The sequence below is a fragment of the Corvus kubaryi genome, unplaced genomic scaffold, assembly GCF_017639235.1.
Source record: "Corvus kubaryi isolate FWS band 111438036 unplaced genomic scaffold, C.kubaryi_AGA036_p1.0 37361, whole genome shotgun sequence".
NCBI classification, from domain to species: domain Eukaryota; kingdom Metazoa; phylum Chordata; class Aves; order Passeriformes; family Corvidae; genus Corvus; species Corvus kubaryi.
The window spans coordinates 1,872,189-1,899,555 of record NW_024581118.1 but is presented as its reverse complement, the minus strand read 5'-3'; the positions used below and the strand labels follow the sequence as shown (position 1 = coordinate 1,899,555).

The 27,367-nt window shown below is 43.8% G+C and overlaps 1 long non-coding RNA gene across 2 annotated transcripts; it reads left to right on the top strand.

Annotated features, from left to right (window-relative positions):
- Positions 1-288: 288 nt before the first annotated feature.
- Positions 289-7,411, top strand: LOC121667355. 2 transcript variants are annotated; one of them, XR_006017037.1, is made up of 4 exons: positions 289-397; positions 508-747; positions 6,487-6,567; positions 7,083-7,411. It is a non-coding gene; the product is annotated as an uncharacterized LOC121667355 (long non-coding RNA). The 2 variants fall into 2 exon arrangements; XR_006017036.1 differs by having other exon boundaries at positions 6,487-7,411.
- Positions 7,412-27,367: the final 19,956 nt, after the last annotated feature.

Sequence of the window (27,367 nt, the reverse complement as noted above, 5' to 3'; positions counted from 1 at the left end):
TGCCTAAAATGTTTTGCCAATGAGAAAATTTGATGATAGAATGTCTCCTCAAACTGTCCTTGTCCTGTATTCTCCTGCCTGGGAAGTTTTTAACTTCTCTTACTTTCTGATTTAAAATATCTCTGACTTTGTCCACTGTGCATCCCAATTAGACAGAAGAATAAGCTGTTGTTAAGCTGTATCTTGTCAGACTCTTGCAAGATCAGAAAAAAAAAGAGGAAGCCTGCTGCCTTTTCTCCTTTCTTATATGACTCAGAGCTCTTGCATAACAACTACAGCAAAGTCATGCCTTGATGAGAGAGGTCAGAGCCTTTGGAACAGAGAAGAAAAATTCAGTCAGAAAATCAGTTCGATATTTGGAGCAACAACAACAACAAAAAGCCTTTTCAAAGGAAAGGTAAGTTCATAAATATTTTGTAAACTTTCTGTAAGCTTGATTAGGAACCTGAAAGTGCCTAACTTTATTTAATATCCTGCCAACTTCAATCTGTCTTTTACTCTTCTAAGCAACTGTCTGCACCAGGATCCTGTTCCCTGTCCTTGGAAAACACGTGTTAACCCTATTAGCAGAACAGAAGGGAAAAGCTGAAGTGAAAAGCTCCTCTCCCTTGATCTGCACAAACACCTTGAAAGCTGTTGACATGTTTGGATTAGAGTCTAAGTCTACAGCATGCTGGAGCTACACATCTGGCATTTCTAATGACACTGTTTCAGGAGACTCGATAAACTCGGAATCTTCACCTGATGGTGAGTTGGCAGTGAATTAGTCCCTTTAAACCTGACAGAAACCATCCAAACTCCAACTTAACAGACATTTTTAAACTGTGTTTTACCATGTTGCATCAATGTGTGAGCAACATTCTGTGATGGAACAGGCCTTGGTTTCTTTTACGTCAATTAATTTCTTTAATTATTGATACTGCAGCCAGCCTGGGGATCCCAGCACAGGAAGGACCTGGAGCTGCTGGACTGAGTCCAGAGGAGGCACCAGGATGATCAGAGGGATGGAGCAGCTCTGCTGGGAGGAAAGGCTGGGAGAGCTGGGATTCTTCAGCCTGGAGAAGAGGAGCTCAGGGGTGACAGAGAGTATAGTTTAGAGGGATATTGGGAAGGAATTGTTCCCTGGGAGGGTGGGGAGGCCCTGGCACAGGGTGCCCATACAAGCTGTGGCTGCCCCTGGATCCCTGGAGGTGTCCAAGGCCAGGTTGGACAGGGCTTGGAGCAGCCTGGGCTAGTGGTAGGTGTCCCTACCCATGACAGGGGGTGGGACTGGATGGGCTTTAAGGTCCCTTCCAACCCAAACCATCCCATGATTCTGTGATTCCTCTATGATTTACTGGTGACTATAAGTGTTGTAACAATTTGCTCCTACACCCAAAACCACCATTCCCCATCCCAGGGGTGGATAGGACACTTTCTCCAAAGGCTTTTCCAAAGCTTTTAATCCCTTTTCCAAACACAGGTTTATCTCTAATGAAGCCCACAGTGGGCTGTGATGGTTCAGTGCATCCTTGCAGAGCTCTTGGTATTCCCAGGATACAGGTTCTGATCCTGGGCTCACTCAGCCAGAGACACCCTGGCCAGGCATCCAGTGTCACACGGATGATGGGCACATCCAGAGAAGCAGAACTTGCATCCAGTGGGAAGTTGAAGATGTTTTCAGCCAGTTTTACACTTCCCTGAAGTATTTCCTGAGACTTTTAGAAGCTGACAGCCTGATTCCCAGCATACAGTCTTTCCTGGGGTGTGGAAGGACATGCTCAGGACACAGCCTTACAGCTGTCTGCTACAATGCCACCACCAAAAGAATGATAAAATCACTTTATTTCACTTTTTACTTTAAAGGATGGATAAGACAGAGCAGAGGTGAGGCCCTTCCCACATTTCCAGATTTCCCCTTTCTCCTATCTCCTAGCTATTTTACTGACACACAGAGTAGCTGTGTAAATATACTTCACATGAAAAATTGGTGAGGAAAAACTCCATGGGAATTTGGGGAGTGATCAACTGAAAACCTGTTTCTTAATGCTTTACACCATAAAAACAGTATGGAAGAGATTGTCAGATATATTCTGAGGCCAAGAGTGATTCTGTTGTCCTGACATGGCAGTAATAGGTACCTGCAGAAAATGACACATTGATCACAGAGCTATGAGGCACCTGAATAAAAATTAATAACAATAATTCCAAAACTGCTAAAGTACAGGATTATTTTGGACACCTATAAGAGCATGGAAAAGAGGCCATCACACTGGTTTTTTTCTAGCGTATTCTCAAGTGCTTTTGTCTGGTCTTGTATTTCTGTATGCAAGCCCAGGCTTGTGGGATAAGCACAAGCAGAATTAACACATCATCCATGACTTCTTAAAACCATGTAAGCACTAAATTCCAGGTGTCTCATCCCTACCTAACTCGCCCATCAATCACATTTTTCCCTGTGAAGGGCTTTCCTAGCAAGACAAATACATGAGGAGGTGGAGCAGACACACTATTCCTTAAGTTATTCTCACATCTGTGCTTAAATAGTCAGCACTTCCATCCTCTGGAAGTATTAAAGCAAGGAAAAATCCCCCCTTCCCCTTAACTTGTCTTCCTTCCATGCACAGCGAAGTCTCACAGACAAAATGGCTTTTAGAGAGTGGAGAAAACAATTATTTTATCCTTCATGTAAACAATCTCGAGCTACAGTTCATCTTACAAGGAAGTACAGAGTGTCACTAAAGAGTGACACTAAAATGCAATGCAGTTTTGAGGAGAATAATAGCTAAAAGAAATATGAAAGGGATGTGTTCCTTTTTCATATTTCTATGTCAGTAATGCTGAAATTTCACCACCGTAGGAAGAAAAAAACCAAAAAGAGCATTTTTGTATTTTTCAAAGCAGTGGGAGCAAAGCTGGAGCTGTGGAGATTAAAATCAAGAACACAAATCTCACTGCTGTTGGTATCTTGAAGATGGACTGGTTTTTATTTTAAGTTTTCCTTGAATTTGTGTCCAAAGCTTTTGTTGCCAAAATTTCTGGATTCTTTTATACCATGTAAGAATAAAGTTTTGGATTTAAAATCTGCTGCTAAAAATACCAGCTGCAGATAACCCCACATGCTCATCTAGACCACGAGTGTATTTTCACCCTGTCTCTGCCATGTGGAACCCAACAGGTCTGATTTCCCTTGTAACCAAAGCCTTTCTGGATGCCATAGGGAATGTGTGACAAAACACTTTGGGAATTGGAGGGAGATGCCATTCCCAAGGAGATCTTTGTGTGTCTCCAGCACAGAAGTGTTTGCAGGATGGAAGTAGAAACGTGTACACACAGCTAAGAGAGCTGGAAGGGATTTCAGAGGGTGCTTTTCTGTCTGCAGACAAATCCGGGATGTGCTTGGCACACCTTGTGTTCTCCTCCACCTGTGCTCCCAAATTATCCAACACAATCCTGGAGTGACTGCTCCTTTGCTGGGGACTAGTAGGAGATTGCCTGGAAATTGCCAAGAAGGCTGAAAGATGGGAAGAGGAGAATTTTTGTACAAAAACACATGGCAAAAGTAAAGATTTTCTTTGGCTTTAATATAAATTGCTGCTGGACTACATAAATTGGCAAATACTTGTGCTGCTTTATTGGGACAAATGGCTGTTGTCTACTTTAATATACCCCTAAGTATTCCAATAAGGACACCAATAAGTCTGGAATACCTGCTCTCTTCTTAGATTGAGATAAACAGCAAAAATACACTCCTTTGTTCCTGCATCCTGGGGTTAAATGGCTTTTAAACACTATTTTTGCATGTTTGCGTGGGAGCAAAGTAACAAAAGAAAATTAAAGAAGTCTTCCCACCCCCATCCCTTTCTTTCAGTTGAGCTAAGGATGGAATATTGCATCTTCCCCAGAAATATTCTCCTGAATATCAAAGAAAGGCTGGTTCTTAAGCAGCCTGTGGATTCTTTTTGAATAGAATCAAAAGTTCTTATCCTATTTTTATTGGACACATCCTGTGTGCACATGTACTCATATTTAAGGGATGGGGAAAATGTGCCAAGAGAAAGTTACCCATAAAAAATTGTGTGTGTAGGAGCTATGCACAATAGATACAGAGCTTTGACTTACTCTGAATTTGCTAATAACTGCAGTCTGGCAAAATCACAGAATCACGGAATATCCTGAGCTGGAAGGGACCCACAGGGATCATCCAGTCCAACCCCTGGCCCTGCACAGACACCCCAACAATCCCACCCTGTGCATCCCTGGGAGCGGTGTGCAAACGCTCCTGGAGCTCTGGCAGCCTCGGGGCTGTGCCCATTCCCTGGGGAGCCTGGGCAGTGCCCAGCACCCTCTGGGGGAAGAACCTTTCCCTGATCTCCAGCCTGACCCTCCCTGGCCCAGCTCCAGCTGTGAAATGGTGCTGCATTAATGTTCATCCAGATTTTGATATTAACCTTCACTTGCAGCTTCCACATTTTAGCCCTGCCATTACTCTGCATGATGTCAAACACCTAAGAAGTTCCTTCTTCCTGGACTACCATGGCAAATACTTTGTTGGGGTTGTCCTCCCACTTATAAAAGGATAATAAAATCAACCTACTATGACTGAGTTTAAATTTGTCACTGAAATGCATCTGGCTCAGTGCTGTTGTCTGATAGATTTGGTTGTGGCTGGACTCATCACTGGAGAGATACAAGCTGCTTGGAACATTCCCGAAGCATGGCATTTTATGGGATAAAAGCTTGGGAATCTGGGGAATTCTTCAGGCAGGCAGGGACATTAAACATCAGCACATTTCTCTATCCAGCACTGAACATGTGTATACATAGATATGTATATATAAAATATATGAACAGCAGCACTTTATCACTGCTGTCTCATGAGAACTTTCTACCTAACTTTCACCTTCCCTCTTGCTGACACACAGACCCTGGAGCACCTAATTAACTCCTGAAAGGGAAAGTTTGGCCCCTTTGGGAAATATTATCCCAGCTTCTCTCAGGATTAACAACATCCTTACTGCGAATATCCCAGCGCTCGAACAGGCTCATCCTGAATATTTAAATTTTATGAAAGAGGGCTGCTCTGCTGTGCCACTTTGGGCACAGCTGAGATCTTATAAAAATAGGCCCAGGATTTATTTTCCACTGTGTAAACAGGGTGGAATGGCACAATTTTAGTTCCATGTGGAAGCACAGCCATGTGTTCAGTAAAGCTGCCTCACGCACTGGAATGACAATTCCTTGGTTCACTGCCAAAGCCTGGAAACAGAGAAAAACCAGGTACTTGTGTAAATACACATCACATTAGTTCCCTTTAAAAACCTCTATACAATGACTTATTTCGCATGAATACATTTGCAGTTTTCCCTCCTTTCCACCACAGCACTGCAAGTTACTTGTTTTGTTACAAAACATGTCAGTCCTGATAAGAACTCAGTGGTTTAGAGATAAAAAGCAAATATAGAATCTCAGATAGTCTAATAAAATCTGACAAGCTGTTAAAAGCATAAGAGTTCTGTTAACTGACTTTCCTGTGCTCATGGAGGCTTTGCCATTAAAGGGTTTTAACAGGACAGAGCATTTAAGCTGTTCCTGCAATCAGTTGCCCTGTGGTAGGTGATGACACTCATATCCAATTAGAAGAGCAGCAAGTGTATAATTACTGGGATTTCAAGGAAAAAAATATTGATATTCATGTATAGGGGTTTAAATTATGCCAGTATGAGGTCCTTTTTTATGCTGTGAAATATCAATGAAATATATTTCTTGGGAAAATGCTATTAAAAAGATTGAATGTTTACTTGAGTGACTAAGCACTTGCAGAAATAAAATGTTAAGTTGTGAAAATGCTGTTGTAACAAGGTCATTAAATCATGTTGGAGCTTCTAATGAATGAGCAATATTCAGTTTCTGGGTTTGGTTCTTTGCTATCACTGGTGTTTTGTGGGGGAGTATCCACCAGAAAACTAAAAAAAAAAGAAATCTCTGCACTACACATATAGCAACAGAATCTAACCAAAAGAGGTGAAATTATAAAACAAGTCATTAGGTAATTTCACAGATTCTCAGCAATAAAGAGAGATTGCAAATACTGAGACCCAAATTCTTTCACTGACTCAGGAAGTCACTCAAGGTCAGAGTATGGAATCTGAAGGACACTTCCAGCCCCAACAGTTTCTTGGGAAAAGAGGGAGACAATGGCTATTCCTTTGGGTGGTGTATTGCATGATTTACAATCAGAGTCTTTGTTTGAGGGATTGATTGCTAGATTCATTTAAAAATAAATACATTTTAATTGGGCAACTTCAGAATCTGCCTCCAGAAGCTGCTCAAAAATGATCAGGTAAGTATATAAATATTTCTGTTATTAAACGAGCCTCTCAGCCCCAGCCAACAGAGAAAATTCCACTTTGCTATGGCCCAAACCCACTTTTCTCATAAACCTTGACCATTTGCCTCAGAACTTCTGAAACAAGCCAAAAAATAACAAACTTTTCTTTTTTCCAGAAAGCAGGAGAAATACAACACAATGACCTTGCAATTTCCACAGCCCCAGCCAGCCTAACCTTTGAAAAATGCAGCACTGAAGTGAGTAGAACAGCTTGTGGAAAAGCCTGACATTCCCCATAGTTCCAGTTACACTCCCATGCTCAGAATGGCCATTGCACCAGAAGGTTGGCCCAGATGACAGGAAAATAACAGCAAAAAAGGAATAAACAACCACATTTATTTCACTTTGAACCTAAGAGCTTGTCCAACAGCTGAACCTTGTTTCATTCACAGCACTCTATTTCAACATTATAACTTTCTCATTAGAGCAGTAGTCTGCCAGACCTTAAATAAGTACTTTTACTGAGAATGTAAGGATTAATCCTTTTTGCTATTACTTTCAATATTCCTCATTAAAGAGCCACCCATATATGACATTTATTAATGTGTGTACACTGCATATTAATTCAAATTAAGTTCTACAGTGAATAATGCTAAGGCCCTCAAATTAAGTGAGTTAATTCCTCTCCTCATCTAATTGCTGAGACTATTATTTAATGTCTCTCGTTTTTCTCTCTATTAATAATCTGTTTGCTTTATTAAATTGCATTCAGTTGTTCCACTCCAAACTTGTACAATTAAGAGGCAAAGTGAAGGTTTTAAACAAAGGAGTGAAGAGTTTACATGGAAGGAGAAGAAAAAGGTGGTGGAGGAAACATCCAGATCATGTGGTACCTGTCACAAGTGGTCCTCTATAAATGAGGGAAGAGCTGGAAAAGATCAGTGAAGCAAAAGGATTGTTAATAATGTGAAGGAAGATAACCAGGGACCTGGAATGCACCAGTCGTGTTGGACCCCACTGGGGCTGCACAGGAAAACAAGGATGAAGTTGCTGGGTCCAGCCCAGCCTGAACTGGAGCTGACACAGATAAACTGCTAAAGCCAAAAAGACAAAACTCTGTGCTTAACATTTTGATTTTAAGCATAATTGTGTCACCAGGCTTTTCAGCTGCTGTTGTAACTAATGGTTACAAGCCCACACTGCTCTGAAAAGCCTCTCCGTCTCAGTGTTTCCTGCCCAAGTCATTCCATTTGTGAATTTTTGCTTGCATTTAGCATTCAGTGGGGTTTTTTATTATTTCATTTCCCCCTTCTTTCCTCTTCTCCTGAAGGAAAGAAGCAGAGCAGGAGGGTTATGTGTGATAAAGACATGGTTCCTGTTCATGTCTTAAGACTTTCCCATGACAAGGGTAGTGCTATAAATATAAAACCCCAATTATTTTTAAAACACAATTTAGCTGAGGATGAAATAACTAAATAAATTAAGCCTTATTTCCCTGTAATACCTACAACTGTGATGCAGTCTGTAATTGCAGCATTTCTCTAGGTCTGTTCACAAGGAATGTGCATGTGTTTGAAGTTCACCTTGTTCCTGTTGTGACTAAAATATTCTGTGCAATAAGGAGGTAAAATAATTGTATCATTTCTGCAAACGAGTCCTGTGTTCAGGAACGAGCTGTGCAGTGGCAGAGAGACCTGCACTCTTTTCTGCATTCACAGTCTCCCCTCACACTGGTAATTGGATGCAGAGCCATTTCCACACTGTTTTTCCCATCAGCTTGGAAAGCACCTTCTGTTTTGCCCCTGACATCAGTCAGTATGGACATATAGTGTGAAGGGCAGCAGCAATAACATTGATCCCTGCTCTGAATTCCAATAGAGGGGTGTGCTCTGGTGGTATCTGACTTCCTTAGGAGAATCCAGCACTGCTGAGCCAAAATACTGCACGAAACAGCCCATTGTCCTTTGATATCCTGCCAATTACTGTCATTGCAGTGGGGAAAAATAAAAGTCACAAAAAAAGTCTTGGTTTCCGTTCCTTTCCACAAGTTATAAGCACACAATGAGTATTTGATTGATTTACGTCAATCTGCCACTTTAATCCACAGGAAATAGCAGTGAGTGCATGGTAGACAAGCTCTTTGCCACAACTGTTTTCTCTGCCATCCCACAAAACTTTCCTGTGGACATTTACTGAATATTGTACCTGCACAAATTCATACAATCATGGAATGGTTTGCATTGGAAGGGACCTTAAATCTCACCTTGTTCCAAATCCCTGCCATGTGCAAGGATACCTTCCACTAGATCAGGGTGCTCAGGGCCTAAATTAACTTTAGGGAGTGGAGAAAGGAAGGAAAACATAAACTCCATGTTTCTTTCCACTTTTTTTCTGTGATCAGGGACAGGACCCAGGGAATGGCTGGAGCTGGGCCAGGGAGGGTCAGGCTGGAGAGCAGGGAAAGGTTCTTCCCCCAGAGGGTGCTGGGGCACTGCCCAGGCTCCCCAGGGAATGGGCACGGCCCCGAGGCTGCCAGAGCTCCAGGAGCGTTTGGACACCCTCCCAGGGATGCACAGGGTGGGATTGTTGGGGTGTCTGTGCAGGGACAGAGGTTGGACTGGGTGATCCCTTCCAGCTCAGGATATTCCATGATCCCATAGTATTTACCTTTCTGCCAGTAGCACAGCACAGGCTGGTAAAGTCCTGTGGACACACCTTGTCATCAGGGGTTGCTGTGAAATGCGAACAGGTGGCATTTTTCCTGTCACCAAAAAGCCTCTCTGGGAAGCAACAGTGTGGGCATTTTGGTCCCCTCCACCCAGTTCTGCCCTGATGTCACATCTGTGCTCCCACACAGAGCCAATAGCACAGCCCGCCCTCTCCAGTGGAGTGTGTCTTCTTGTGTCAGGAAACACCCAAAGGTGAGCCCCTGCCAGAGGCTTCTCATCTCACCAACAAGGTCACAGGGATCTTCAAAGTCCAACTCCTGGCCCTACACAACACAACCCCACCATTCTTTTACAGGTCCAAACTCCTGTCCTGAGCAGCTGTGTGCCACATCAACACTTGCTTTTTCTCCCTGAGCATCACCCTGTCCACCCTAAAGCACTCAGGTGTGGGGCAGTCCTGTGTTTCAGTGGTGTTAAAATAGAGGAAAAGACCCTCTCTGAAGTGTGAGCTGTGGAGTGGGGACTGGGACACAGAGCAATCTGCTCCTCCTTGGTCTCTCTCCAAACATGTCTTGCTTCCAAAGGTTTCTGTTTGCACAACTCTCTGTAAACCTCAGCTTTTCTCTAAAGATGTGAACTGGTGGCTTCTTGTTTGATCTGTGATCCTCTATATTTTTCAGAGATTGTAGCTATAGACTGATCTTGGAACCAGAATCAATCTTTTTTTGCAAGCAGAAGGATATTTTTACATGACAAAGCTTTTGGTTTAGGATCTCAGAACTTTCCTCGCGGAAGTCTAAAGAGTAATTCCACTTTTAAATTTTTTTCACACATTTCCCATTCACCTCATGAATATTCCTCTGGTGGATTCTCTGTTGTCCCTGATAAGATCCACGAGAGTGACTCTGATGGTCCCTAATCTGAAAGAATAATTGTTTCTTAGATTTTTGGTTTGCTTAGTTCTTTTTTTTCCCCCTCCCCTATAAATCTCTAGCTTGAATCGGTGTGATTATATAACAGGCAAATCTGGCCCACTGCAAACTAAAGCGTGCTGTGCTTGCAAACCAAAAAACTTCTGAAATAAAGCTGGAAGCTGGTGGAATGTCTGTGAAGTGGAGCTGCACCCCTTTCTTTAAACTCAGTTAATTCATTTCAGCCCCTGTCTATCTGAGTGACAGAAAAGGGCTTTATTACTGTTGACTTCGGGTAAGAGAATGCACAATGAGATTCTTTAAATGACTTGGATGTGTTTGGACAGCTAATATCTCAAAAAGTCTATTATCTGTATTGACTACAACACTACAGAATGTTATAAAATTAATTATATTCTTCATAGCTTAACAATGATTGCCTCATTTAGAAATATAATTACCTATCACTGAGGTTTGCAGCCAGAAGGGGTTTTTTTAACAGTGTATAACAGCTTGGTTTGTAGGCTTCATTTAAATCCTTTACTGCTTTCTTCTCCTCCTTGTAAAAGTTTGATATTTTAGTTGACTTTTTCTTTTTTGATGCCAAAGTTTTGTTCCAGGTATTTAGTGTTGTTATTCACAGACTGACACTAAAGGAGCAGCGTTGCCAATAAAACAAGGAACCACCAAGTGGCAGCATGTTATGGGATGCTCTGGGATATAATGGGGTAGTCTGAGAAGGGAAAATTATTATTCAGGGACAAAAAGTATGATCCATCTCCTGAAAGGGTCATTCAAGGAGACAGAAGTAAGAAAATGAAAACTTGATGGTCTTTCCCATGATTTTCCAAGAAAACTCTTTCCAGGATTTCTGTCCTGATTTAAAGTTATTTTTCAGAAGCACAACCATTATCCCCACAGGCACATCAAAACCAAACCCACCTGATATAAACCATAATTTCTATGTGCATTTAAAAAGCACAGAAAAGAGAACTGCTAAACCTTGTCAAAGTTTATGTTAAGTTATGCAAATGATGGCTCCCCTGCCATCCTATGCCCAAGTCCATCTCTCTCCAGCCAGTGAGGCAAGAAGGAGTTGAGAAATACTGAAGAAAGGCAGATAATGCACTTTGCTCCTATTATTTTTCCTGCAGACACAATTCTCCCCCCTCGATTGTATCAGAGCTCATCATTCTCCAGAGCTATTAATCTGGCATCTGTATCGACAGCATGGGATTGTAAAAGATGTTATTTATTTCCTCCTGCCTTCCAGCTCCAATAGGAAAGAAATACTGAGCTGCCCCCAGCCTCAGGAACCAAGTAATAAGAGAGAAAAATGATGGAGTGTGATAATTTAACCACAAAGAGATCAGATCCTGGCACTCAATACATTGGTTTTGCTTAAAAACTGCAGCAGTTTTGTTGGGTTTGTTCAGGTTTAGGTTCAAATTAGAATTTAGATGTTTGAATTGAAGCTGATTTAGCAGTTGAGATGCTGCTTTGTTTCAAAATATCTCTTTAATAAAAGACACCACTAAAATTGGATGGATCTGTAAAACAAATACAAGAGCAACACTTCTGTGGCTTTTCATTCCCTGTCTCTGGTGCTTGTGATCATGGAAAATACATCTGTAAAACAAACACAGGCTGCTTCTTATGTAGGCACAGTGTGTCAAAACAAACAGCACCAATCTTTGGCTCAGATTTCAGCTTTTTAGCATAACCCCTTAAATCCAGCCTAAAATCCAGCCCTGCATATAGATATAACATTATATATTGATGGCCACTGTCACAACCACGTGAACTTACACTGAGCATTTGGAAAATTGTATTTCGTTTTTATAAACTGAGCCCCTCTGTTTGCTAAATGATCAGCAATATTCAGAGAACAAGCACTCTTTAATTATATCCACGTAGCAAAATACAGAGTAATTTAGAAATGTGTTAATGCCGAATATTTTACAGATATTTGACAGCTATTTTTGCTGTGAGGGTGGTGAGGCCCTGGCACAGGCTGCCTAGAGAAGCTGTGTCTGCTCCTAAAACTGTTCCACGTCAGATTGGAGCAAAGTGGTCTAGTGGAAGGTGTCCCTGCCCATGGCAGGGTGTGGAATGGCATGAATTTAAGGTCCCTTCCATCCCAAACCATTACAGGATTCCATGATTCTGTCTGAGATTGTTTTGTTGTGTGGGGACAGCCTCTCTCCTAGAGGGTATTATTTTATTAGAGCTGAGCTTCTTTCCAGCAGGGAGACCTCCATCAGGAGAGAGTTGGCAGCTGAGTAAGGGATTGATGGTCCAGGTATGGATGCTGGATGGACTCAAAGTTCTGCTCAGATTTGAGGGAAGCGTGACTGTGGTGTGACTCCAGAGAACAAGGGCTGGGTTTGCCCCATTGATGACCCCCAGCCCTGACCAGGGCACAGGTGACCTGAGTGACCCTTGGGATTTGGGAGCAGCCATCCAGCAAGGAGATCCCCTGGGCACCAAAGTCCACTCGGTTTGTCTCCTGCAGCACAGCCAAGAGGGAAGAGATGAGCTGTGTAGCGAACTTTGCCTTTGGAAATGTCAGTCCTGGCAGGAGGAGTCCAGAGGAGGCCAACAAGGCTGGTGAAGGGCTTGGAACACAAGCCCTGTGAAGAACGGCTGAGGGAGCTGGGGTTGTTTAGCCTGGAAAAAAGGAGGCTCAGGGGAGACCTTACCATTCTCTACAACTCCCTGAAAGGTGGTCACAGCCAGGTGGGGGTCAGTCTCTTCTCCCAGGCAACCACTGACAGAATGAGAGGACACAGTCTTAAGCTGTGCCAGGGGAAGTTTAGGTTAGACATGAGAAAGAAACTCTTCACTGTAAGAGTGATTGGGCACTGGAACTGTCTGCACAGGGAGGTGGTGGAGTCACTGTCCCTGGAGGTGTTTAAAGAAGGACTGAACGTGGCACTCAGTGCCATGGTTTAGTTGATGAGGAGGTGTTAGGTCATAGGTTGCACTTGATGATCTTGCAACCTAGCTCATTCTGTGATTTTGTGATTCTGCAAAGATCACCTAAACAAGAATTTGGGGGAATCCCTCTGATCCCCACCTGGAGAGCTTGGCTTTTCTTGGCCTTTTTTGTAACCTTCTGTACAGTTCCTCCAAAACCTCCAATGCCAGGCTCTCCCCAGTGATTTTGTCTCTCCAGGACTGTCCCCACACAGAGCCAAGGAATGCTGGAATTGCAGAGAGGTGTGCTCCAGAAGGATGGTGACACACCTGCAAAAGAAACACAGGGAAGGGTTCATTCTGGCTGCTAAGGGATTCCAAATGCCTGAGCAGACATAAACACATTTAATCCTCATCCTTTACCTTGCCTAAGTGAGGGAACTTTGGGCCACTGCATTTCTCCCTCATAAGAAATAGGATATCTCCAGGATCACCATCCAGGGCATTTCCTCTGAGCACTGCTCAGTCAGCTGCAGCATTTTCAAACAGACTCTGAGCTTTGGAAGTCTCCATGTCAAGATTGTATGGTTCTTATGCTCTCTCAAAGCAACAAAATAGAGGAAACATCTTCTGAAGATACACACACAATGAAGGGGGAAAAGTAATTTAATCTTGGATCAATATTTGCAAGTGGAAATTGCCACTCAGTAAGGATTTTGGCTCACACAATTCCATTTCATTCTGCTTTTGTGCGGTACAAATCTGAGATAACATTCCCAGTGTTGGATTGTACAGAGAGAAGAGAGGCACTTGCACTATTTATTGTCTGCTCTATGTTAATATAGAACCTTTATTCATCATATACCATATATTATATATGATATATCATCTATACCAATAAAATATGGTAAATATTGAATATATTGAGGTGCCAGAGTATGGATTCAGCTGTGCAGTTGAGCAGGTCGCAAGCTCAGCTGGTGCCACCCTTGTTTTGCCATTTGGTGAATATGAATTTCATTCTCATATATAAATCTATATGTACATATATATATATATAAACACATAAAACAGTAGTATCTGTTAAATAAGTAGAAATTTAAGAGTTGTGGGCTTGCTTTTGGGGGTGGTTTTTGTGTGTTTGTTGTTGTTGTTTTGGTTTGGGTTTGTTTTTTTTCCTATAGCTATAAAAAGGGAGTAAATAAAAAGCAGACTAATGGCTGGTTTAACTCAGTTCACCCCTGCCTCCTTTTGTCCCTTCGTCAGTGGTTTTTACAAGATTCCGGGAGAGCAGGAAAAAATTCCAAGGGTGAAAGTGTAGGGAACTCACCTTGCGACAGCCACAACATGTGGAGGTGTCAGAGCTGTGCCAGCAGTGGAGGAATTTGCTTAATGACAATTTTCCCCAGGCACCCCCTAATGTCACTGGTGGTTCCCAGTGCAGATTACCCATCAGTTAGCACAAATTTTCTTTTTAATTGGCCTGTATTGCACCTGCCACATCCCGGCTCCCCGGCCTCCGAGGCACTGGCAAAAGGAGGAAGGTGGATATCTGGGGGGATTTAATTTAATGCGTTCCAGGAAGGGCCTGCACAGCAACAATTAATGTTTAAAAGACAAGAATAATGTGCACCAGCACGAAGTCATGAGGAAGAGGGAAGGGAAGCTGGGGAGCAACTAATGAACAAGATTAATTAGCCGCAGCAGAAAGATCTAAAGCTCCAGTGGCTTCAGGGGGAAGCTTTAATTCTGTTGACTTTTGTGGGTCCTGGGAACAGCCCAAGAAGTCCACGAGTAGGAAATTCAGCAGCAAGGCTTCATTTATCCAGGCTTATTTTTAAATGATGCCAAAACCAGTGTGTTCTGGAGGTAAACTGTCAACAGCCAGGCAAAGGAACCACAGGCAGAGGATGGAGGAGGCTGGCAAGAGCCAGGAATGTGGGTGCAGTTCTCCTTCCCAGGTACAGGACGCACCAGGTCCCCTTTTCCCATTTCCTAAGAGTAAGAAAATTGAACTTCTGTTGTGAACGCTGGTTAGAGACTGCTCACTTTTGTTCAGATGTCCCAGCTATTTATTCTCCTGCCTCTTTTCCAGAATGGTTGGGCTCTCCTTTCTTGGATTGCTATGGAAGTCTCAGGGAATAGATGTTTTTATAGAGAGAATTAGGTGTAAGTTCCTTGCAGTGTCTTCCTGGTGAATTCCATTCCCAAACCATGCAGCTTCCTGGCAGCACTGCCAGCAGAAGGAGCAATATGACTCCACAGCTCCCAGATGTTGTGATTCCAGAGAAATATTATCCTGCAGAAAGCAGGGGCAGTTGGGATGCTAATTCCCAATGTTTGCATCTCATCAGGGGCTCTGGGAGCCGCAGGAGTGGGAATGTAGTGGAGTTTCTCTATGTTGGTTTTGTGAGGACATTCTCAATTCAACATCAATAAATGAATATATAAATAATCTGCTTGGAAATTAAAAATAGAATTGAAACTAGAAAATGTAGGCATTTGTTTATATGACTTTAAACTGGCAAAATTTGAATTTCAAGTTTCAATTGGTTTTGTTGAGAATTTTTCTACAACTGCCTGCATTTCCTTACTGTGAGTTTCATTCACAACCAGTTTCTGCTGAAGGATTTATCTCCCTCTTCCCCCCCACACCACTCCCTTGTCTCTGTCACTTATTTCCTTGGGATTTTTAAGATAACCATGCAGAGATGTTCCATGTGTGGGCAAAAAGCATTTTCCTCTCCAGAGTTAAATTCCAATCAGGTCGGTGAACTGATTTGCCTCACTGATCCAAGTGTGGGACAGCAGTGGGAAGAGATGGTGCAGGGAGAAGGAAGGCAGGATTGCCCCAGTTTCATGTGGTTTTACACTGTTTTATGTGCCCATGGCATTCATTCCTTATTACTTTTCCCCTGCCACCCCCTTTCCCCAGGTGCCTGCACTACCTGTCTATAGTGGCTTACTGAGTTCTTGGTTTATTTTCAGGAAAAATGAAGTTATTTAATAAAGATATCCAAAATAAAGATACTCAGATAGCAGCTGCATAAGTACTTATTTGAAATTTTATCTTTGCAGTGCTGGTGTGTGTTGCAATATCGTGTGATATATTGCTCTTCCCTTTGCCTTATAACAGACTCCCTGTTACAGAGGCAAAATTTAATAAGGCCATGTACATTAACATTATGGCATAATTTCCTGGCTGCCAGACAGGAGAGATTTTGAATGTTAAACTGTGTTTGATATGTTAATATAGGATGTAAGTGCCAAATGGGACTCTATTAACAACACTTGCTTAAAATATTTTCCAATTTTCCTGTTAAACCAGGATGCGGGGGAAAATGCACTTGGTTGGAAGGGAAGTAACTGGGAGCTGTTTGATAGAATTTAACTGCAGCCCAGTTGGTGGAGTTGGGAGCTGTCTGCAGGAAAATCCAGCAAGCAGGAGAACACATCTTGCTAATGGCACGAGGACAAGCAGCGAGGAGTCCATGAGCAGCAGATTTCTGCTTTCAGAGGCAAATGGAATATAATTGTCATCAGGCACTTGCTCAGCTGTCAGAGATGTTTAGAAACAGATGGGCTTCACCAGGACACTATTCCACCTCACCTCCTGAATTTCCAGATATATAACCTGACAGGAGCATGGAGATGGGCAGGTCGGGCTCTGCTCTCAGGGAACAGGGACAGGAGGAGAGGGAACGGCCTCAGGCTGGGCCAGGGGAGGCTCAGGTTGGACACCAGAAGGAATTTCCTCATGGAAAGGGTGCTCAGGCCTTGGCAGGAGCTGCCCAGGAGGTGTTGGAGCCCCCACCCCTGGAGGTGTCCAAGGATGTGGCATTCAGTGCTCTGGGCTGGTGACAAGGTGGGGATTGGGCACAACTTGGACTTCATGATCCTGGACATCTTTCCAACCTTAATGATCCTGGGATTCTATATCTCCGTATTTCCTTTTAATGCAAGGTGCCCAATGGGAACTGTAAAAGAAATAGAAAAATTGAGAAGCCCTACAGCTGCATAGATCAGCATTCCCAGAAACAAATTCCACCTCTTCCAGGGACTCATTTTGACTCAGGGCAAACTGCATCTCTTTTTCCTCTCATAGCATCTATTTGGTTTCTACAGCACTTTTAAACCCTTTTGGTTAGGTACCTCTTATTGTGGGTTGGTAAAATCCACACCAGAGAAGTGTACAGGACCACCAGAGAAGTAGTACTAATACTGATACTAACACTAATACTAATACTAATACTGATAAAGCGTAAATGTAACTGCATCTATAAGCACAGAAAATGTTTTTTCTTGATGGGATTAAGGCATTTCCTTAATTTTTTGTAAGTCTACAGGTTAAGCTGCTAAAGGGCAGTTGTATCTGTCTTCTAGCTCAAAGAGCAAATACCATAACACCTGAAAATACACTGAGGGAGCCTTTAAATCAGTCTTTGTTCTGCCTGAATGCTGGGAACAGTTCAATGGGGGCCTGGTCTAATTCTGTTCTTCATATTGCTGCTTGTACGTGTCACAGAATCACGGAATGGTTTGGACTGGAAGTGACCTTAAAGTCCATCCCATTCCTCCCCCTGCCATGGGCAGGAACACCTTCCACTAGCCCAGGCTGCTCCAAGCCCCATCCAACCCGACCTTGGACACTTCCAGGGATCCAGGGGCAGCCACAGCTTCTCTGGGCACCCTGTGCCAGGGCCTCAGCACCCTCACAGGGAACAATTCCTTCCCAATATCCCATCTATCCCTGCCCTCTGGTGGGGGGAAGCCATTCCCCCTTGTCCTACCAATCCAGGACCCTGTAAATTGTCTCTCTCCATCTTTCCTGTTGGCTCCTTCAGGCACTGCAAGGCCACAGTGAGGTCACCCCAAAGCTTCCCTTGTCCAGGCTGAACAATCCCAGCTCTCCCAGCCTTTCCTCCCAGCAGAGCTGCTCCATCTCTCTGATCATCCTGGTGCCTCCTCTGGACTCTTTCCAGCAGCTCCAGGACCTCCCTGTGCTGGGCCCCAGGGCTGGGGCAGCTCTGCAGGTGGGCTCTCACCTGAGCACAGGGGCACAGGGGCAGAATCCCCATCCCTTCCCTGCTGCCCACGCTGGGGGCTCAGCCCAGGCCATGGGGGGTTCTGGGCTGGGGCAGGTCCAGCTCTCACCCACAGCAGCCCCAAATCCTTCTGCCAGGGCTGCTCCAGCTGCTCATCCCCAGCCTGGATTGATCCCAGGGGTTGCCCTGACCAGGTGCAGCCCTTGTTAAACCTCCTGAGATTCCCATGGGCCACTCCTGGAGCGTGTCCAGGTGCCTCTGGATGTCATCCTGTCCTTCAGGGGTGTCACTGCCCCCTTGGTTTGGTGTCACCTGAAACCTGAGGCTGCCCTCCATTGTCTGTGTCATCAATGCAGATATTGAATAACAACGTATTTATATTTTTTATGTTTGCATGTTTAAAGCTAAAATCCACGTGTATGATAAAGGAACAGCATGATCCTGACACAGCCTCTCCTCAGCAGGGTTAATATCCAGGATCTGAGCCTGTGCATGGGGATGACACCAAGCTACAGCCAGCTGGAGGTTTGGCTTTGTCAGTCACATGTGACATTTAGACCAATTTCCCACCTTCATAGGCTCCTAGCTTTGGTAATGGCAGAAGCAGAGCACAGGATTTTGTCAAAAATCAGAAAGGCACCTGAATTTCCCTTCTCAGTAATTCCCTTTCTGCACCGAGAATTGTTTAGAGATACCCTAAAAACGGAGGAAAACTTTAAATCTGTTTCTCCCTTAATTACACTAACAACATAATGACACTCTGATGGTGTCAAAATTGGTGAACTAAAATCAGGGAGAAAACTTCATGAGTTGTTTTCTCCTCCAAAGGCTTTTCTAAGGATCTCTTCATGTTCTAGCTGCAATTTGAGGAAGCACTTTTCGATCACTAGTCCTTGCCAGAGATTTAAAACCAGTAAGAGCACCAACAGTTGCAAAGGGCAGTCAAATCTGCACTTATTTTGGAAATACTTCGGGGATTTGCAGCTCCAGAGTCCTCAGCAATGGAACAACTCTCAGAGGACTTGGAATAATTCCTCCCTGCAGGTCACACATGATTTCTGACTGTGTAATTCCCTAAATAAGCTATTAAAATAATGACTGCTTTGTGATTTTTAAAAAATTTTGGGGGGGGCAGCCACTGGATTGTCTTACAAATAATTTACTGTGGGAGTTGCAGCAAAACCGTGTCACTTCTCTTTTTCTTGTTGAAACTCATCACAAATCACAAATTTAATTGAAACCAGGCAACCAAGGGAAAAAGGAGTTTTGACAAAATTTGAGCCATTCTGTAAAAAAAAAAACGTGGCACTTCTGTATGGTGGCACAGACTTTGAAAACTTTTGGGGTTTTCTTTTTCTTCAACCATCTAATTTCTAAAATTTTCAGTCTGGGATTTGAGTAATTTAGAGTACACAGCCCCAAGATGTTGAAGGAATGATTGTTCCAGTTTGGGAAGGAGAGTTGGAAGTCGAACTTTCAGGCTCAGTCCTGGCCAATTTGAGTAGGTATCGTGGCAATGCCTGCAAACAGCTTTAAAGCACTTCAATCCTGACCTAAAATGCCTTGGTTATTTTTATCACTCCAGCTGGGACTGCACATCTTGGTCAAAACACACCAAAAATGGTCTAAGCTGTGAATCAAAATGAGAGCTAAACAAAATGGATAATTCTGAAAGAAAACTATTTAGAGTAATGGACAAGAAAGAAAATTATTAGACTTAAAGAGGACATGTATTAAACCTCTCCCTTATTCAAGTGTTGCTGAAACAATTCCTTGTGTTGGTCAAGTAAAATACTTAAAATAAACTATTGGACATTGCATGTCTCTTATTTCACTTCAGATTTAGGAAATGAAGTAAATTATCTTGACTTCAATGAAATATTTGACATAATGTCACATTCCCAAATTATTGGTTAGGATGAAGATGGTGCGAAATGGTACAACGGTCCTGAGATAAGGATGGAAAGAGCCAAGCTTTGCCCTTAATGATGGAGCTGTAAAATGAGAACTTTGCCAAGCAGAGCCTTAGGATTCCTACTGAGGTGTTCTGGGATAGCAGCTCCCAAGGCTGTCCCTTGCAGAGCCCTGTTAGTAAATTGATGTCTGTGACCAACAGGTATCCAAGTGTTCCTCTCCTGTGCCAGGCACTGGCTGAGGATCCCCAGAGCCAGGCGCTGTTGGGGTGAAGAGCCCGATGGGGACAGACATGTCCAGGCTCCAGCCATGTCCTGGTGTCCCCTCTAGACAGGTGGTGGCTGATAACCCACCAGGAGCCACGGTCCCATTGAATCAGAAAGGTTGGAGAAGGCCTCCAAGATCCTCAGGTCCTTAGGAAAGGGTCTGGCTTGGAATAGCCAGTGAGGATAACATTCCCAAAGCTCACCATTAATGTTTCCAAGTTTGTGGACATTGTGGAGGTGAGTTTGGAGACTTTCTTTGTTGGTTTGTTTTTTGCGGGTTTTTTTGCCTTCTATTTTCTCCACTTGCAGCTGAACGTATCCAGCTCCATCCTCCTGGCTGTGATGGATGTGCTGCCCTCTTTCCTCAGCTCTGGTGTCAAGTCCAGGGAAAGCTCAGCCCCTGACCTGCCTCGGTGCTGTTCCCAGCCCTGTCCCACATTTATCAGTGCAATAAAACAGCTGCATGCTGCCTCCACTGAGATTTGCTTGGTTGTTTGCTTGCTTTATAAACATGCCAGGTGATTTATTCCGGAGTTTTCCTATCAGGTTCACCTGACAGAACGTTGCTGAGATAATTTACAGTTTGTTTCCATTGATGTGTACTTTTTAGCACTTCCCAACAACGGGCAACCACTAATAAATAGGAGATGAATTATATTAATCCTTTCTGTCATTTATAGAAATGTTTTCTTCCCCCTTCATATTTCAGCTCAGTCATATCGTTGTCTGCTGAGTTATTACAAGGTAGGAAAACAAGGGTTTTTAGAAGTATTAGAGAGAGCCTATTTTTTCCTCACAGGACACCAAACATCTGCCTTCAAAGATAATGGCAGTAACAATTACTTGCATCATAGCCTGAGCTCACTTGATAGCTGGAAGATGTTGTTCTTATCTCTGAGCCTCCCATCCTGTCTCCAGTGAGACAACCACATATGAAGTGCTCTGTCATTTCTCCCCGTGACACCAAACTCTGTGGAATGTGTGTGACCTGACACAGAGGAAAATCGGCTGCAAGGTTGCCTCTTGTGTTTGTTTTATGTATGCAAATAAACACTGGGGTCTAAGTGAGCAAATAAAACCAAATACGTAAAGGTTGTTTCTCCAAAAGAAGTGTAAACTCATAATCAACTCCCCTAAGAGACCATCAGCTGCTGCAGGCCCTGGCGGCAGAGGGGAGGTGGCACCTCAGAGGAGCAGAGTGATAATGAGCCAAGTTGTTCTCACTCATTGCGTGAGGGCTGAACAGCTCGGCTGTGCTTTAGACAAGCCACATTCTGCTGCTTTTATTAATGCCATCAAACATAAGGAGAGGGTTTCGATGGGATATTGGGATGAAATCCTACCCTGGGAGGGTGAGGAGGCCCTGGCACAGGGTGCCCAGAGAAGCTGTGGCTGCCCCATCCCTGCCCTGCTCCTCCTGCACTTTCTGTGGAAAGGGGAGGCTGTCAGACAGGTCAGAGAGCATCAAGACGTCTGATTTTTCAAACAGCAGCTTGAGGAGTGCATTTGTATAATACATTCATCAGGAAAAGATTATATAGGCAGGGAATGGAAGTGATAAGATCCAGATGGGACAAACAATTATTTTTAGTATGGTGTCCCAACCTTTCCATTGCCTTCCTGAAAAATTTCAGTCCTGATTCAGCACTCTGTCAAACAGCTGGCAGAATGCACACCAAATGTAAGGTTTATGAGTCCCACCATCCAAAAGCTGCTGCCATCCTTTTATGAGACTGATGTTGGATGTCCCTCTTTTAAATTCTGTTCCATCAGCAGGGCAATTCCATGCCCAGATTGGTGTCTCTGTGTGTGTACACTGTCTCCAAGTGGCATTTTTTAAACAAAAGTGTCTTGAACTGGCTGACACGGGTTGTTTTGCTGTGTAAAAGGAGTAATTTGGCACGGACAAAAGCTGCATTTCCCCGTGCTGTTATCAACAATAAATGGCTTTCACATTGTCAGCTGTTCTAACACCAGTGTACATATCCAGAGCAGGCTTTCTGTCAGGTTTTTATTATATATCTCCATGCTCGGGTCTATCTCAGCTCCATCTCTCAGCATTCCCTGATTTCCGATACAGATTTATCTCCATGCCCTCGGCACTGCTGTGTGCTCCCTTTTATGACTCTGAAATATTTGCAGGGAAATCCCTGAATCACAAAGCACAGGGCAGAGAACAGTACCCTGTGCTCACAACATGCAAATCCAGTCCCTCCTTTCCCATCCTTTCCAGCCTGGTGGATTTACAGAGTCCTGTTTGCCTCTCTCTGGGTCCTTGTGCTGGGTGCTGTTTCTCAGATTTAGAGCCTGGCAGGCTGAGAAATGTGATCCTGGTTCTAGCAGCAGACTGTGGAGCCTTGGCAGGGCTGCCTACACAGATGCAAATAGACTGGAAGTGCTCATTATCTGAGGAGCCCTCAGCTCTTCAAAAGCAAACAAACTTCTTTTTTTCTCTCCCTTTCTTCCCACTGTGCCACACTTCCATGTAAAAATAAGGCAAGAATATCACCTCAGAAATATCTTCCATGCTTTACAAAAATACAGCAAGCGCCCAAGCCTTTTCCTGAACATCCCATAAATCTTATACAATCCCCAAAAGCTCTTCCCCTGGGCAGATATGCCCTCAGAATGTGAGGTGACCTGGGGAGAGGTGACTCATGGCAAGAAGTGCCACCGGGATGGCCTCCCAGATCTGAGATTGGGCTCTGGGGCTCCCCCCATGCTTCCTTGCCCTGCCTTATGCCCCTGTGCTCCACAGAATATTTGGAAATCAGACTTTTATCCCAGGGTTGAAAACAACACCCAGGTTTGGAGAGGTATTTTGGATGCGTTGTCCTAAAAATGTTAACGAAAGGATTTTGCACTTTTCATTCCAGACAAATGCAGAACTCTATTTGGAATAGGAGAGCTGAAAAAGACTTTCATTCACCAAGCAGAATATAAATAATATCAAGGCTGACTGGGGGTGAAAGGCCTGACAGCATGAGGGATGGCTGCTGTTTGCATGGCCCCGTGCTCTGCTAAAGAGAGAAAAGTACCCAGCCATGAACCACAAAACAAGCAGAGCAGGAGGAGGGCAAACCAAAGCCTGGCTGGATCTCATTGTTACAGTATAATTCAGAGAGGAAACTGCAGCTAAAATGTTCCTAATGTCCCCTGGGTGTGATTAAAATCCTTGAATCCACTGGGATTTTTCAAGTGCAAGTGGAATTGGGTTCAAAGGATTCTACCCAGCTGAGGAAGAATGAAGCTCAAAACTGGACCACGCTCAAAATGCAGTCCAGGTGCTCACCACCTTTTTCAGAGCTGGTGACATGACCTAAGTGTGACAATAGAGGCAATAAAACACACTGTGAATGTCCTTCTTGCCTTACCTTCTTATTTGGATCTCCATCCAACATGATGAAAGAGGAAAAGGAAACACCAATTAACAACTAAAAATAGCATTAGGAATATCAGGAACATAGAAAAGCTGTGGCTGCCCCTGGATCTCTGGAAGTGTCCAAGGCCAGGCTAGATGGGGCTTGGAGCCACCTGGGCTAGTGGAAGGTATCCCTGCCCATGACAGGGGGTGACACTGGATTGGCTTTAAGGTCACTTCAATGCAAACCATTCTATGATTATCCTTTCTCACAGATGACAGATCCTTGGGAGTAAGACTTCAGGTATTTAGCCAGATATTTCATTTCAAGGTATCTGGCATATGAAATGAACTTTTGAAAAAGATGTTCTTTGAGAAAAATGAGAATCAGCACAATAGCTCTGTGGTGTATCCTGGTTCCCAAACAACTGGAGTCCAGGGAGGATTTTCCCAGACCTTGGCAGGCACAGAAATGAGTGTTTCTTTTAAGGACAGAAGTGTTTATAATGAAGCAGAAGACTCTCCTTGGAGTTTACCAGGACACCTCCCTGAGTTAAACAATTTTTCTCCTGGCTCAAGGGTAGATTTATAGGCACCAGATGCAGAAAAACGGTTCATGACCATTTTTTCCCTGCAGGAGTTCCCACAAAGCTGAACAGTCAGGACCAAACAGGGCCTCAGCACATGCAAACACAGAGCCAGTGGAGCATGAGATAATATTTCGAATGAAAAGCATCCAGGCACACGCAGAGGCTCATTCATGGAAATGGTGCCATCTGCAGCAGTGGAGATTTAACTCACAAGTGCCTGTGGGGCTGAGGGAACAGGGGCCAGGTTGTTTTCCAGGGTTTTTTACCCACATCAAAACTCCTGAGGGAACTTTAAGGCCATTAGTGGAGTGGAGACACATACAGAAGCAGAGGTGGCTGAAAACACTCCTTTTCTGAGTCCACTTTCCTGTATATTTGCAAACCAAGTGGGATATTCCAGCAGTGAGCAGTGAATGAGCAGAGTGAGAGAGAGGCCGAAGACATCAGGAGGCCATAACTGAAATTGCAATGAATCACAGAACCATGGAATGGTCTGGGATGGAAGGACCTCAAAGCCCATCCAGTCCCACTCCCCACCATGGGCAGGGACACCTTCCACTAGCCCAGGTGGCCCCAAGCCCCATCCAACCTGGCCTTGGGACACTTCCAGGGATCCAGGGGCAGCCACAGCTTCTCTGGGCACCCTGTGCCAGGGCCTCCCCACCCTCCCAGGGAACAATTCCTTCCCAATATCCCATCTATCCCTGCCCTCTGGCAGTGGGAATTAATTCCCCTTTGTCCTGTCACTCCAGACCATTGTAAAATAGCGTCTCTTCATCTTTTTTGTCAGGTCTTTCAGGTTCTGAACGGATCCCTAGTAGGAGAGTAGGAAAGATGAAAGTAGCAGGAATTTGTTGGATAAAATTTGTGAATGACCTACAAAAATCCTCCCATGCACCACAGAACACAATCAAGGAAAAAAACTGAATCCCAGCCCACCTCTGACAGAGTTTTGGGAGCAAACTCCTCCTGCTGCTCAACCCTGCTTGGTGATTCCAGTGTGAGGCCTACCTGCACAGCGCAGGTTCTGCTTGGTTCTCTTTGATGCTGTTCCATGCTCTCTTCCAAACAATTTTCACGTTTTGGAGAGACCATGTTTTTAATCATTGCCTTGGCAAAAGGAAAAAGGAATAGAATGTAATTTAAAAAATGAAAAGAACAACACGAACAAACAAAAACCCCCAACTGAAACCAAACCAAACAAAAACCCCAACTATTTGGTTGTCAAAATTCAACTGAACTCCCTGGGACAATGGAGAACCAGCATCATTTAATGGACTGTATCTGGAACTCCCATTTCCATCTGAACATTGGATGGGGCTTGGAGCAACCTGGTCTAGTGAGTGGCATCCCTGTCCATGGCAGTGGGGTGGAACTAAATGATCTTTAAGGTCCCCTCCAACACAAACCACTCCGTGATCTGGTGATTCCGTGGTTTGCTTCCAAGAAGATCCATGAAGTGTGTTTAAAGGGTCTCTGCAGTGGGAGTCATTAGCATTCCCTGTCAAATTATGAAGACTCTTTGTCAGATAGGACAAGAGAGGTTTTTTTTTTAGAGATGAAATCCCTTTTGGAAATACCTGAATTTTGATAAGACTTACTGATCAAAGGGTAACTCTTCCAGAACAGGGAATTTCAGCAGGATCTGAGCTCCTGTGCCAGTTTCGAAGTGAGGGCAGCAGTTGCCAAGTTCTTTGGGTGCTTTGGAGCTGTGACCAGAACCTTGGTTTATCCTCAGTCACAAGCTAACAGTCCTAAACACTCATTTAGCAGGTCAGGGTGGGCCATGCAGTTGTGCTTGTAGGTGAACTTTAGGTTTTGGTGTTTGATTTGTGTGCCAGGGCAGCCCTGTTCAGTCCCTGTCTCATCCCACATCCGTCATTCTTAAAAACACAGGGCTTGTTCTTAGGGCTGGGTGGGTTCTCTAATTACCGCAGGTTTGGGGTTCTGTGATTATTGTAGTGTTTGGTCTTGCAGCGCCAGGACTCTGACCAACATCCTTCTCAACTGTGACTTGAAAATGCTTATTTCAGCCAGAGGAATGCAGCTGGATTCAGTTTAACCCTCTGATAAATCATTCACTGGTAACATCAAGTTAATGGAATCACAGTTTTCTCTTTTGAGAGGTTTGAGACAGAGGGTGATCTGTGCTTTAAAAATCAAGTCATAGTTTCACACAAGATTTACTATATTGTGATATTATGTGTCTAGAGGAATATAAATAAAATTGTTTAGCAAAACAATTCTGGCTTTGTGTTTTCATTGCTTTTGTCCTTTCCTTTTAGCAAAACCCCTGGAGGTTTTTCACTTCAAGCTGGATTTGAAGGGGGGCACCCAAGGGATCGTTTTTCAGGGAAGATCCCGGTGACTCAGATATGGAGCCTGGAATTTGGAGAGGTAAATGGCCAAGGTAAAGCTCAGAACTGCTAGAGAGGGAAGAAAAAACCTTTCTCTAAATATGGAGTTGTACCTCTGGAATTTTAAGGAAAACCTGGCCAAGAGAGTAAAACCAAACCAGGGCAGGGGCATCAGCTTCTCTTCAGCTTCACACCGGTTTTACACCAGTTCGTTCAGCAGCAATGTGAGGTCAAAGCCAGTCCCAAGGATCTCACTCCAGACATCTCCTTTGATGGACTTTGCCACCAAATCCAGCCATCATTCATGGGAAGGGATGAGTTGGGAAGAAAATCAGTGCATCCTTTATAGTAGTTTTGCTTTCTTTAGGAAGAGGCCAGGAGATCCCAAGGACAGAATCAGGATTTCTTTTTCCCTGTTTACTGCCAATAACTTCCAGCTGTGCACTGGATTTTGTGGGTATCTGTGTGTCCACATTCTCCAGCCAGAGTTATTCCTAAAGGGATGTTTTGTTTCTGGCAGTTTTAGTCTTCCTCTTCCACTATATTTGTTCCCATAGCTCAGAAAAACGTGGAAATGCCTCTAGAGATCCACCCCCTTCTCTAAATGGGGACAATAGAATTTTTCTGGAAAAAAGTAATTGTTTAAAAGTAGTGCATATGCCTTTGTGATGTCATCCATTCTGGCAATTTCTGGAATGCCTAACTCACAGAACCATGGAATCATTAAGCTTGGAAATGACCTTTAAAAGTCATGAGCCTCAGGCCCTCAGTGTGGTCAGGAAACACAGAAATGATCCCCTTCCCTCTGCAATTCCCCCAACATCTCTGGTGACTTTTCTGCATGACTGGGGCTTTAAAGGCGAGAATTTGTATTTAATGCAGCATATTCTGTTTCATTGCTATGCTGTTGTTTCCTTTTTGCCTCACAATGTTTCTACCTGAAACAAACTTCGTGCTGACAAAGCATCCAAGTTTTGATTTCATTTTGATTTCAACCGTTCACTGCTGCAGCAGAAAAACACCTC